Raw genomic sequence first — 14,255 nt, 5'->3', positions numbered from 1 at the left:
ATGCCAATATAGCCAGAATCAGTTTCGAAATCAAAACTAATGTAGTCAACAAACTCGTATGTCTCTTTGTGAATGAAGAACAAACAAGTATAGTATGAAAGATGGAAAATGTGTTGGCAACATGCTCAGTCTTTGACCCTTTTCTGGTCACATGAGTGCCCTGATTAGAGGGAACAGAGTTCATAAAGAGCAAGGATCTTACTGACTCCAGCTTGAGTTTTCCATGAATTCTATGTCTGCAGGATCCCAGCTGGAGAGCATTATCAAGGTAATATGGGACAAGTCCATTTTATCACAATGTTGTTGAGGACAACAGTTCTTGAGACAGACCAGTTCAGGCCTTCACCCAACCAAAGAGAGTAGCTCTAACCAAGGGGGGGGCCATTCTAGACTGGAGCAAAATCAGGTAAACTCAGAAAAACTATCAACCATAATTTCAGATAAACAGGGTAAATATAGACAAAGGGAATTTGCATTATGCCTAAAAAAACAGCAGATAATGAGTCATTATCAACACAATATACATTTACTTAGTAACACTAAATCTAAATACTTGAAAAAAATAATCAAATGTAAGGAGAAATAATATAACTGTAAATGGACTTTAATATACTCCTTCCAGACCTAGACAAATTAACTAAGCTAAAAGATCTGGACAGAAATACTAGTGATGGGAGTGGCTGGGTGGTGCAGTGGATAGAGAACTGGCCTTGGAGTCAGGAGTACCTGGGTTCAAATCCAACCTCAGACAATAATTACCTAGCCATGTGGCCTTGGGCAAGCCACTTAACCCCATTGCCTTGAAAAAAAATCAAAAACAAAACAAAACAAAAAAAAATACTAGAGATGATAGATTTCTGGTAATTAATGGGAGTAGAAAGACATTATGTATTCCCAGGTATATATGGCATCTTTGCATGTATTGGGGCATATTTCATCATAAATCTCCCCTAAAAAAAACTAGAAAAGGTAAAATACTATGCACATTTATTTATTACAATGTAAAATGGTTAGTACATAATAGATGCTTAATAAATGCTCATTAGCTGATAAAATATTCAGTAACAGTTCCTTAACTCAAAAGTAAAGGGAGACTAACAATTTAAAAATATGATGAAATAAAAAACAAATTAAAGAAACAGAAAATTTCATCAAAGAAAATTATGTAAGATAGCATATCAAAACTTAGGAGACGCAGCTAAAGCAGTTCTGAGGTATAAATAATTTCACCAGCCAAAAAAAAATCATGAAATAGCATAGTTTTAAAAATGTGAAGAGCAAACTGAAAATACCCAACTAAGTAATAAATCCTGAAAGTTAAAGCTTAATAAATATTGAAAGCAAAAAGACTATTGAATTGATAAAACAGAGGTTTTTTTTTTAAAAAAGAAAACTAATAAAGTTAATTTAAGGATGGAAAACGAAATTTGTGATAATAAAATGATAAAGAAGAACTCAATTGAAAAAAAATAAAGTTGTCTGAAAATATTGTATCCAATTGTATGCTAAGCAAATTGCAAACTTGCTAGAAAAGATGCATGCTTACAAAAATATAAAATACCAAGATTAACAAAAGAAAGATCATCTATATAAAACCCAATATCAGAGAAAGAAATTGAACAATCCAAAAAATGAGCTCTTAAAAAAACCTCCAGACCAAGTGAATTCTATCAACATTCAAAGAACAATTTCCATTAATGAAGTAATAATCATAAGTGCATTGTAGAGGCATTTCATAATTACTTAATTCCTCCACAATACTACAAAATCTATTTACAGAATCATCAGCATAACTGTGATTAAATCCATGAGAGCTGATGAGATAATCAAATGAAGTGGTATAAAGGAGAAGAGAAGAAGGTCCAGGACAGAACTCTGAAGGACACCTATGGTTTGAGGATGTGATCTGGAGGAACATCCAACAAAGGAGACAAAGAAGGAGCAGACAAATGGGAGAACCAGGAGAGAGTTGGTGTCCCAAAAACCCATAGAAAAGAGTCTCAAGGAGGAGAGAAAGAGAGTGATCAACAGTGTCAAAGGCTGCAGAGAAGTCTAGGAGAACAAGGATTGACAAAAAAAAATTGGATTTGGCAATTAGTAATCATTGGAGAGATCTGTTTAGTGGAATGATGGGGTTAGAAGCCAATTGCAAAGGGTTAAGAAAAGGGAAAGGAGAGAAAATAGAGACACCTATTGTACAAGGTCTTTTCAAGTTTAGCTACAAAAGGTAGAAGAACAATAATATGATAGTAAGAATGAAAGTATTTAGGTGAGAATTTTTTTTAATCATGTGGGAGACATGTATGTAAATAGTAAGAAATGAACCCATAGAGTGGGAAAGACTTGAAGATATGTGAGAGAATAGGAATGACCTATTGGAGATGAAATGGAATAGGATCAGTAGAGGAGTAGAGGAGTAGAGAGTAGAGGAATAAAGGAGAAGAGCTAGCCTTGATAAGGAGTAAGGCCACTTCATTATGGGATTATAAGGGTAAAGGAGTAGAAAGTAAGGATCAAGTAGGGATTTTTGAGTCTGAAAACATGAGCATATTTTTTCATATTTGATATTTTTCATTTTTCATATTTTTCATTTTGAAGATGAGGAAACAGATTAAGTGACTTGCCTGAGGTCACATAGCTGGTAAATGTCTGAAACCACAAATGAACTCAGGCCCAATACCCTATCTTGAATAAAACAATGAAAGAGTGAATATAAGTGTGAGAGTAGAGAAAATAAAGAAGGAATAGAATAGAATCATATGAATGGAAAAAGAGTTAAATTTGGCAAGGAGAAGGGTCACTACCTCTTGATGTGAGATAGGTTGAAGGTGAAGATAGTGACAGAAGGCAGCTGGGAAATGTGATTTGGGGAGAAGAGGAAACTTGGTGAATGGACTCAATTTTTTTCAGTGAAATATGAGGCAATATTGTCATTGGATACGGTGGTGGGAGGATGAACCTTGAGAAATATGAAAAGGATTGATTGAAAAAAACAATGTAGTGGCAGCAAAGTGACACAGTGAATAAAGCACTGACCCTGAATTCAGGAAGACCTGAGTTCAAATTCAGCATCAGATACTTTAATGATTACTTAACTGTGTGACCTTGGGCAAGTCATTTAACCCTATTACCCTGAAAAAATAAAAAAAAAAAAGAAATGTGGTGATGGGGATAGTGAGTCAATTAGGGAGGTGTAAAAGGAATGCCTTTCTACAGTAATGGCCCAGTTCAGAATATGTAACAAATTTGTAGTGAATCCATTCAACATGGTTTCATGATTTTCTCCACCTTAGTGGATGTGTAGCCAGTGAAAGAAAAAGAAGTAGCAGATAGAGGGCTTGGAGGTCAGGAGGAGAATGAGGTGTATGGTGTTAAGGTTCACAAGACCGAGGGAAAGGTGGAATGATAACATGATTCGGAGTTCTAAATATGGAATTTGTATATATGTGAGTTTGCTATCTCTATGCAGTTGATATAGAATGGAGGAGTGGATCTTTGAAGTCCCATGACATAAAAGCTGGCATTGAAGAGAAAAGAAGGAGACAGTGTCTCTGACATGAGCTGCCCTGGGCTGGAAAACATTAATTGCTGTGATTGTTTTTTTTTTTTATTTTCCTGCTTAGAATTTACCAATATGCTCTTCTAAAAACTATGAAAATTGTTTAGAGGAGTATATTGGCAAAGCTAACAAAAATGCTCAATTGATTTTTCCAGTGAGTCTCTGCCACCTACTACCCCAGGGTTTGAATGGAGCTAAAAAACAAAAATCCCTGCATTCAAGGAGCTTACAAGCCTATAATGGAGGCAACATATAAAAATAATGTACTATTGCTAAAGTGAGCACTTCTCCATTACATTTAATGTTTGCTCTAGGCTTAGATAGATACTACTTATATTAAAGAAAATCCATTTTAAACAAATTACCCAAAATCTTTAAAACATTTATTGATATATTTGTAACAAAGCAATGCAGATACTAATAGTTTTGTCAAGATAACTCATTGTTGGGGGCATTTAGGTGGCGCAGGTGATAGAGCACTGGCCCTAGAATCAGGAGTACCTGAGTTCAAATCCGGCCCCAGACACTTAATGATTGCTGTGACCTTGGGCAAGCCACTTAACCCCATTGCCAGAAAGAGAGATAACTCAGTGTTCATATCAAACTCTTTTTCAACAGCTGAAAAGGTGACTCCACATGGTCTTCATCAAATGGTCACTATAGCTGGTTAATATAATCAGATTTGATTATATTCTTTGCTGTAAAAGGTGGAGAAATTCTATAAAGTCAATTAAAATAAGATCTGGAATTGCATGTGGCTCAGGTAATGAGCTTCTTCTTGCAAAGTTCAGACCTAAATTGAAGAAAGTAGGGGAACCACCAGACTGTATAGTATAATATAAATATTATCCTTTATGGATATGAAATGAAGGTGATGAATAGATTTAAGGAATGAGATCTGGCAGTGGAATGCCTGAAGAACTATGACAGGGGCAGCAAAATGACTGCCTGATGAGCTTTATAGATATCTGAGGAATCTTCTAAAGTTAGAGCTAATTTCCAGTTACGTCATAAAAAAGAAGGTAAGGGGCGGCTAGGTGGCGCAGTGGATAGAGCACTGGCCCTGGAGTCAGGAGGACCTCAGTTCAAATTCGGCCTCAGACACTTAATAATCACCTAGCTGTGTGGCCTTGGGCAAGCCACTTAACCCCATTGCCTTGTAAAAAAAACCCATAAAAATATTGATTAAAAGATAGTAAAATGGAAAAAAAGAGACTTAAATGGAAAAATATAGTGTCATTCTAAAAATGTGAAAAAAAGAAATCAAAGAAGAAAACTCATATTTCAAAGGAAAGCTAGCAATATTTGAGACTACAAAGCAAAATGAAATCAGCCTGCATTTTGGTTTCTCTTTGAAAATTACTAAAATTAGGAATAATATGTAACATATAAAATGAATATCTTATTTCTAAGAATAGAAAATAAATAACTGAGTAATTCTAAAATAGGTCATAAAAATAAATCATGGAAATTACAATGAAATATCGAAATTGAAAAGTGTTAAAAAACAAAAATTTTAAAATAGCAAATATATGTTTGGATGTATAAATACCAATATATATGAATAAATCGCTAACTTGGCCTAAAATATAGATAGGAAAATCAAATAAACAAAATAAGTGAATATTGAACAAAACTGAGCAGTATGTTAGAAAAATAAAGAATATTTTTAAGAATGACTAAAAGTTCATTTTATTCCTGGAAAATTAAGTAGCCATTTTGTACATAGGTACAAAAAAATAGATAATATCCGAATGGGTAAAAAAAAAAGTACAATTTTTTTGGTATCAAAGAAAGAAAAAAGTTCCAACAAGTCATTAACTATTCCTGCTGGGGAACCTAGGTGGCACAGTGGATAGAGCACCAGCTCTGGAGTCAGAAGTACCTGAGTTCAAATCGGACTTCAGACACTTAATAATTACCTAGCTGTGTGGCCTTGGGCAAGGCACATAACCCCATTGCCTTGTAAAAAAGCTAAAAATAAATAAATAAATAGATAGATGATGGATAGATAGATAGATAGATAGATAGATAGATGAGTAAATAGCTAAGCAAATAAATAAATAGGCACATAAACAAACAAATAAATAAATAAATACATAAATACATAAATAAATAAATAAATAAAGTAGCTATTCCTGCCACAGGAAATATTTACAAAACTATAAAGATACGCTATCAACAAATCATGAAAAACATATATGTGCCCAAAATCTAGTCACAAATCATAAAATAAAACTAAAATTTCATGATGGATGCAAAATTTAACCAAAGGCCTTTTTAAAAGACTGCAGTGCTCACTTCGGCAGCACATATACTAAAATTGGAATGATACAGAGAAGATTAGCATGGCCCCTGCGCAAGGATGACACGCAAATTCGTGAAGCATTCCATATTTTTTGTAATCTATGTTAAATTGTTATCATCTTAGAGAGGGGATAGAGGAGAGAGGGAGAAAATTTGGAACTCCAAATTTTGTATTAAAAATGAATGCTAAAAAATTAAATTTTAAAATATATAAAAATTTAAAAAGAGACTGCAGTTATATTTTTCACAAACTAAATAACTGTGGTTAACATAAGCATGGTTGGACTATAAAGATGAATCTACATATGGAAATAAGTATAATTAATCAGATAAACTAATAACAAAACACAATTTTTTCAAAAAAGGGAAAAGCATTTGAAAAATATAACTTGAATGACAAAAAAATCACTTTCTAAGAAATGCAAAGGTCTGTTGAAATATAATCAAAATCCAGGGCAGAGCCAAGATGGCAACAAGAAGGGATCGAGTCTTAGGAGCTCTCTGATAAAACTCATAAGCTAAGGACTCTAACTAAATTTTTGAGAGACAGAACCCACAAAGGGACCCAGTGAGGCAGTTCTCCTACTCAAGGTAACCTGGAAAAGAGCAGAAAGGCTCTGCTCCCCAGGGTTGGAGGCCCGCCAGAGCAAAAGAACTTCAGCCTCCCGGAGGCAGCACCAGGGCGCTGGGAGCCACGGCTCCCAGCAGCAGGGGAGTCTCCTGAGCTGCACCCCGGGGAGCACCGGGCACAAAGTGGGGGAACAGCGGGGGACCTCTGCCAGAGCGAGCACGTGGAGCCCAGCCCTCAGGGCACACAGCCAGCAGCATGGTCTTTCAGCAGCCCAGATCTGGAAACAGAAGCAAGCAGAGCTCCCAGGGCATGAGCCCATTGAGCTGAGGGAGGGGAGTGAAGAGAGACTGCAGAGCTCTGTCCTCTGCCCCTGGAACAGGACTCTGGGACTGACCACATTCAGATCCTGATCGCAGTCTAGGCCCCCCATAGAACAGCAGGGCTCCCCCCCACCTCAGCCCCGTGGCAGAGTGGGGCGCTTATGGTCATTCACAGACCAGGAGGGAGGACAGAACCTCACACACTGAGACCCTTGTGGGAGTGTCCCAAAAGCTCAGGAAGCACCCCCAAAAAACAGGCTTAGGCTGGGAAAATGAACAAAGAAACAAGAAGAAGACCATTGAGAAATATTTTGCAAATGAGCCCAAGAAGGATCAAAATACTCAGTCTGAAGATGAGGAAGCACAAGCTCCTGCATCTAAAGACTCCAAGAAAAACAGAAATTGGGCTCACGCTATGACAGAGCTCAAAAAAGACTTTGAAAATCAAATGAGGGAGTTGGAAGAAAAACTGGGAAAAGAAAGGAGAGAGATGCAGGAAAAACATGAAAATGAAGTCAGCAGCTTAGTCAAGGAAATCCAAAAAAATGCTGAAGAAAATAGCATGCTAAAAACCAGCTTAGGTCAAATGGATAAAACAGTTCAAAAATTTATTGAGGAGAAGAATGCTTTAAAAAGCAAAATTGGCCAGATGGAAAAAGAGATAAGAAAACTCTCTGAGGAGAACAAATCCTTCAGACAAAGAATAGAATTCAAGGAGATTGATGAATTTACCAGAAATCAGGAATCAATACTTCAAAACCAAAAAAAATGAAAAATTAGAAGAAAATGTGAAATATCTCATTGAAAAAACAACTGATATGGAAAACAGACTTAGGAAAGATAATTTAAAAATTATTGGAATACCTGAAAGTCATGATCAGGAAAAGAGCCTTGACATCATCTTCAAAGAATTACTACAGGAAAATTGCCCTGATATTCTAGAAGCAGAGGGCAAAATAGAAATGGAGAGAATCCACCCGTCCCCCCGAGAAAGAGATCCCAAAAAACCAACCCCTAGGAATATTATAGGCAAGTTCCAGAACTCCCAAGTCAAAGAGAAAATATTACAAGCTGCCAGAAGGACACAGTTCAAATATCGTGGAGCTGCAGTCAGGATCACACAGGACTTAGCAGCAGCTACATTGGAAGCTCCTAGGGCTTGGAATATAACATACCGGAAGGCAAAAGAGCTTAAAATGCAGCCAAGAATGAACTACCCAGCAAGGCTGAATGTCCTCTTCCAGGGAAAAAGATGGACTTTCAATGAACCAGGGGAATTTCAAATGTTCCTTTTGGAATGGCCAGAGCTGAACAGAAGGTTTGATCTTCAGATACAGGACTCAGGTGAAGCATGGTGATTGGAGGAGAGGTGGGGAAATATGAGGGACTTAATGATGATGAACTACATGTATTCCTGCATAGAAAAATGACACTGATAATGCTCATATGAACCTTCTCAGTTAATAGAGCAGGTAGAGAGAGCTTTATAGCTGAAACATAGGAGAAAGCTGAATTCGAAGATAAAATATGGTGTAAAAATGGAGTCAATAGAAAAAAAGGGAAATGGAATGGGAGAAAGAAAAAGGAGGCGGGGAATAGTCCAAGATATTTCACATAATAAGATTTTTTTATTACAATGAGCTATTGTAATGATATGGAAGGGGGGAGGCAAGGGGGAATGAGGGAACCTTTGCTCTCATCCGAAGTGGCTAGGAGAGGAAGCAGCAAATATACTCAATGGGGTATAGACATCTGGAGTAAGAAGGAGGGGGGAGCAGGGGGAAGGGGTGGAGATGTGAATAAAGGAGGAGAGGATAGACCATGGGGGGAGAGTGGTCAGATATAACACATTTTCTTTTTTACTTCTTGCAAGGGGCTGTGATTGGAAGGCCTTTCCAGGACCATAGGGCCAGGTGGATTCTGGGCCTAAGGGGTGGTATGGGGGCTCAGGGCTTCTTGGCCCCAGGACCAGGGATCTATCTGCTGCACCACTCAGTGATGCTACAGCAGAGTCAGAGTGAAAGGAGAGAGAAAATATTGTACATGGTAGTGGAGAAATAAGAAAGGAGGGAGTTGCGATCAGCAATGGCAACATTGGAAAAATATGGAAGTAACTTTTGTGATAGACTTATAAAGAATGTGATCCACTCACGACAGAGTTGTTGGTGTTGGAACAAAGACTGAAGCACATTTTTTGTTATTATTTGGGGGAGGGTGCAGGGCAAGTGGGGCTGGGTGACCTGCCTGGGGCCACATAGCAGGGTGATCTTTGGGTGTCTGGGGCCGGATTTGGACCCAGGTGCTCCTGGCTCAAGGGCCAGTGCTGTCTTCCACCCAGCCACCCCCTACTATTATTACTATTTTATTTTATTTTGGGTCTTTTTTTTCCTTCTTTTTGGTTTTTGCAGGGCAGTGGGGATCGGGTGGCTTGCATGTCACATGGCTGGGTGATAGTTGGGTGTATGGGGCCAGATGTGGGCTCGGGTGCTCGTGGCTCCAGGGCTGGTGCTTCGTCCATTGCGCCACCTGGCCATACCTACAATTATTACTATTATTTTTTTTAATTTTAATTTTTTTCTCTCCCCTTTACTTTTTTCACCCAAGCAAGTCTATCTATATTCGTGGGGGGGAGGGGTATTTTGTTTACTTGTAAACAAGAATATTTTATTAATGTAAAAAAACATTTGTACAAAATGAGAATAAAAAATAAATTTAAAAAATGAAAAAAGAAATATGATCAAAATCACAGCATCATTATCAGCATTATAAACATCAACATCATATAACAATAAATTTTAAGACAGAAATACAAAGTGCTCCAATAAAATTGGAAATACATCAAGCAATCAACTTTTGCCACTAGAAATCCTAACTGTTGTAATAATAATAAAGCCAAATAATATCATAGTAATAGGAAGTATAATACAACAATAATGGCAAAACCAAAAGAAATGAATAGACTCCATCAAGGAAGATTAATTATATCAGTAGTTTTGATGCTTGATTAAGAAAACTGTGATGAATAAGAAAATAAATTAATTGAACTGATTATGCATATAAATTACAAACATAGAAAGTGCATGCCTGAAATCATTGACTTTTTTAATATATTACTAACAATCAGGAAGAAATAAAAAATAATTTATATTAAAAAGTGGCAAAATGTATAAAATATTTGAAAGTTAGTATTTTGAGACAAAAACTTATAAATGACAACCAAAAGACTTCTTTATAGAAATAAAAAAATTAGAATAGACAAACATTCACTGCTATGGTTAGGATTTGTAATGTAATAAAATTATGATTTTTAAATGAATTTGCAGACAGTCTTATAGCAACTAAAATATTTTAAAATTAAATAGTATTATTTTTTCCAATTAGACATAAAAATAGTTTTCAACATTTGCTTTCCTAAGATTTTGAGTTACAAATTTTTCTCCCTCTTCTTCCCTCTTCCTCCTTCCCAAGACAGTGAGAAATCTGATATGGATTATACATGTGCGATCATATTAATCATGTTTCCACAGTGGTCAGGTTGTGAAGAATCAGAAGAAAATTGAAAAATCACGAGAAGGAAAAAAAATCAATAACCAAAGGAACCTAATATGCTTTTCTCTGTATTCAGACTCCATAATCCTTTCTCTGGACAGGAATAGGTTGTTTCCATCATGATTCTATTGGAATTATCTTGGCTTATGGTATTAATATGAAGAGCTAAGTCTATCATAGTTGATCATCACTCAAGGTAGCTGATACTGTGTCAAGTGTTCTCATGATGGTGCTCCTTTCACATCCAATTCAAATAAATCTTTCCAGGTTTTCCTGAAATCAGCCTCCTCATTATTTTTTTTTTGTTTGTTTTCAACACCATGATACTTTTTCAACAACTGATTTTTGTAAGGTTTTCAGTTCCATATTTTTCTCCATGATTTCCTTCCATCCTCTTTCCCCTGACAAAATAAGCAATCTATTATAGGCTATATATGTATAACCAGGTTAAATATATTCCCATATTAATCATGTTGTGAAAGAAGAATCAGAACCAAAAGGGGGGAAATCATGAGAGGAAAAAGTATAGAACATAAAGCCAATTTTAAATATTGAAAATAGTAAACTTTGGTCTGCATGCAGATTCCCTAGTTCCTTCCTGGATGTGGGTAGTATTTTCTTTTTTTAAATTATTTATTTTTCGACCAATATGCAAAAAAATAGATTTCAACAATCATTCTTGGTAATATTTTGAGTTTCTTATTTTTCTCCCTCTCTCCCTTCCCTCACCTCTCAACCTGGCAGAGAGCAATCTAAGTTATACTTGTATAACTATATTTATCATAGTTCTATATTAAATATGAAAGAATCAGAACAAAAAGGGGAAAGATGTGAAAGGCATAAAACATAAAACTTAAATATTAAAACTTGAAAATAATAAGCCTTGGTCTGCATTCAGACTCCATAGTCCCTCTTTGAAGGTGGATCACAAATTCTTTAAAACTGTCTTTTTTTTTTTTTTTTTTTAGGTTTTTGCAAGGCAAATGGGGTTAAGTGGTTTGCCCAAGGCCACACAGCTAGGTAATTATTAAGTGTTTGAGACCGGATTTGAACCCAGGTACTCCTGACTCCAAGGCCGGTGCTTTATCCACCACGCCACCTAGCCGCCCCCTAAAACTGTCAAGATGACTAAGTCCATCATAGTTGATCGTCAGACAATATTGCTGTTAATGTGTGCAATGTTCTTCTGGTTCTGCTCACTACATTCAGCATCAGTTCATGCAAATCTTTCCAGGCTTTTCTGAAGTTCCTTCTCTCATGATTTCTTATAGAACAATAGTGCTCCATCACATTCACATACCACAGTTTACTCAACAATTCCCCACATAATGGGCATCCCCTGAAACTTTCAATTCTTTGACTCTAGAAAAGAGCTGCAATCAATATTTGGGGATATGTGGATTTTTGAACCTTTTTGTGCTCTCTTTGGGGTACAGAAATCTGGCTCAAAGAGTATGTACACTTTTATTGCTCTTTGAGCATAGTTCCAAATTGCTCTCCAGAAAGCTTGGATCAGTTCACAACTCCACCCATCACACATTAGTGTCTTATTTTATCCATATGCCCTCCAACATTGATCATTTTTCTTTTTTCTCATATTGGTCAATGTGATAGGTGTGAGGTAGTACCTCAGTTGTTTTAATTTGAATCTAATAATGTTTTAAAGCTTTTTTTTTTCATTTGACTGTAGATAGCTTTAATATCTTCATCTGAGAACTGCCTAATCCTATCTTTTGATGATTTATCAATTGGGGAATGACTTGCATTCTTATAAATTTGACTGACTTTTACACACACACACACACACACACACACACACACACAGACATATATGTTATGTATATCAGTATATTTTATAAATGAGTCCTTTATCAGAAATGCTATTGAAATTATTTTCCACCTTACTGCATTCCTTTTAATCTTGGTTGCATTGGTTTTATTTGTGCAAAAACATTTTAATTTAAGGTAATGAAAATTGTCCATTTTGCATTTTATAATGTTCTCTAACTCTTGTTTGGTCATGAAACCCTCCTCTTTCCACAGAACTAACAGATCAGCTATTCCTTGTTCTCCATACTGGTCTATAGCATCAGCTCTTATATCTAAATCCTTTACCCATTTTAACCTTATGTTGGTATAGGGTGTATGGTTAGTGTTTGTCATACTATTTTGTATCCCCCCACCCCAGTTTTTGTCAAATATTGAGTTTTCATTCCAGTAGCTGGTGTTAATCCTTCCTTCTCAAAGAAGATCATTATATAAGGGAAGTGATGCCATGACAAGAACATGAATTAGATTTGAGTGAGATGGTGCTGTGCAGATCAACAGACTCATTTTCTCCTCTGAAGGTAGGTGGATCCAATCATCACATATGAATCAGGACTGGTGATATCTCTAGTTGCAAGGCAATTCAGGTTAAGTGATTTGACTAAGGTCACCCAGCTAGTAAAAGTCAAATGTCTGAGGCTGACTTTGACTTCAGAACTTTCAGACTCCAGGGCCAGCAATCTCTTTTTCAATGTAGTTATGAAAGAGTAGATTGTAGTCATTTACTACTGTTCCTTTTTCACCTAATCTATTTTACTGACCCACCACTCCATTTCTTAGCTAATGACAAATAGTTTTGAAATCTGATGCTTTAATACATAATTTTAGATTTGGGAGGGTTAGGTCACATGCCTTTGCATTTTTTCATTAATTCCAATGATATTCTTGACCTTTTGTTCCTACAACTAAATTTAGTCACTATTTTTCTTAGCTCTATAAAACATTTTTGGTAATTTAATAAGGCACTGAATAAGCAATTTAGGTAAAATTGTAATTTTCATTTTATTAGCTCATCCTACCTATGAGCACTTCACATTTTTTCCAATTATTTAGATGTCATTTTATGTAAAAAAGAAATCTTATTTCATTTGTTTTGTAATTTTTCATAGTTTGAGGCTGCCTATGAAGGTAGGCTTCCAAATATATCATCCTGTCTAAAGTAACTTTAAATGAATTTCTCTTTCTATATCTTGCTACTGTCCTTTACTGGTAATCCATAGAAATATTGATGATTTTTGTGGTTTATTTTATTTCCTGTAACTGCTAAAGTGGCTAATTATTTCAAGTAGTTTTTAATTGCTTTTCTAGGATTCTCTAAGTATTTCATCATGTGCATGAGAGTATATCATGTGCAGAGAGAGAGCTTTGTTGCCTCCCTGCCTATTCTAATTCCTTCAATTTCTTTTTTTTTCTCTTATTGCTAAAGCTGGAATTCCTAATACTATACTGAATAGTGGTGATAAAAGGCATCCTTGCTTCACCTCTGATCTTTTACCTTGTGCCCATTACAAAGAATGTTTGCTGAGCACTTTTTTTTTGGAAGGTGTTTGCAAGACAATTAAGTGTTAAGTAACTTGCCTATGGTCACAGTCAGGTAACTTGTCTCCTGCTCCTATTTGAATTTAGGTCCTCTTGATTCCAAGGTGGGTGCTCTATCTACTTGGGCCACCCAGCTGTCCCCCTTGCTGAATATTTTAGATAGATACAGCTTATCATTTTAAGAAAAGTCTCGGGGTGGCTAGGTGGAACAGTGGATAGAGCAGCAGCCCTGGAGTCAGGAGTACCTGAGTTCATATCTGGCCTCAGACACTTAATAATTACCCAGCTGTGTGGCCTTGGGCAAGTCACTTAACCCCATTTGCCTTGCAAAAACCTAAAAGAAAACTCTATTTCTATCTCTCCAGTATTTTTAATAGGATATGGGTACTGTATTTTCTCAATTTTTTTTCAGCTTTATTATCTATTGAGATAATCATATAATTTCTGTTAGTTATACTACCAAAATGGTCAATCATACTGAAAGTTTTCCCAATATGGAACCATCACTGTGTTCCATATTAACCCAGTGATAACTTGCTGTAATATTTTTGCTAATATTTTATTTAAAATTTTTCTTCAATAT

General features: G+C 36.0%; 1 non-coding gene across 1 annotated transcript; it reads left to right on the top strand.

Annotated features, from left to right (window-relative positions):
* The first annotated feature begins 5,852 nt into the window (after window positions 1-5,852).
* Window positions 5,853-5,959, top strand: LOC141503889 (U6 spliceosomal RNA). The gene has a single exon (XR_012473169.1). It is a non-coding gene; the product is annotated as a U6 spliceosomal RNA (small nuclear RNA).
* Window positions 5,960-14,255: the final 8,296 nt, after the last annotated feature.

This window comes from Macrotis lagotis, chromosome X (assembly GCF_037893015.1).
Source record: "Macrotis lagotis isolate mMagLag1 chromosome X, bilby.v1.9.chrom.fasta, whole genome shotgun sequence".
Classification (NCBI taxonomy): domain Eukaryota; kingdom Metazoa; phylum Chordata; class Mammalia; order Peramelemorphia; family Peramelidae; genus Macrotis; species Macrotis lagotis.
The sequence above is the reverse complement of the archived record's forward strand: the minus strand, read 5'-3'. Positions and strand labels throughout refer to the sequence as shown.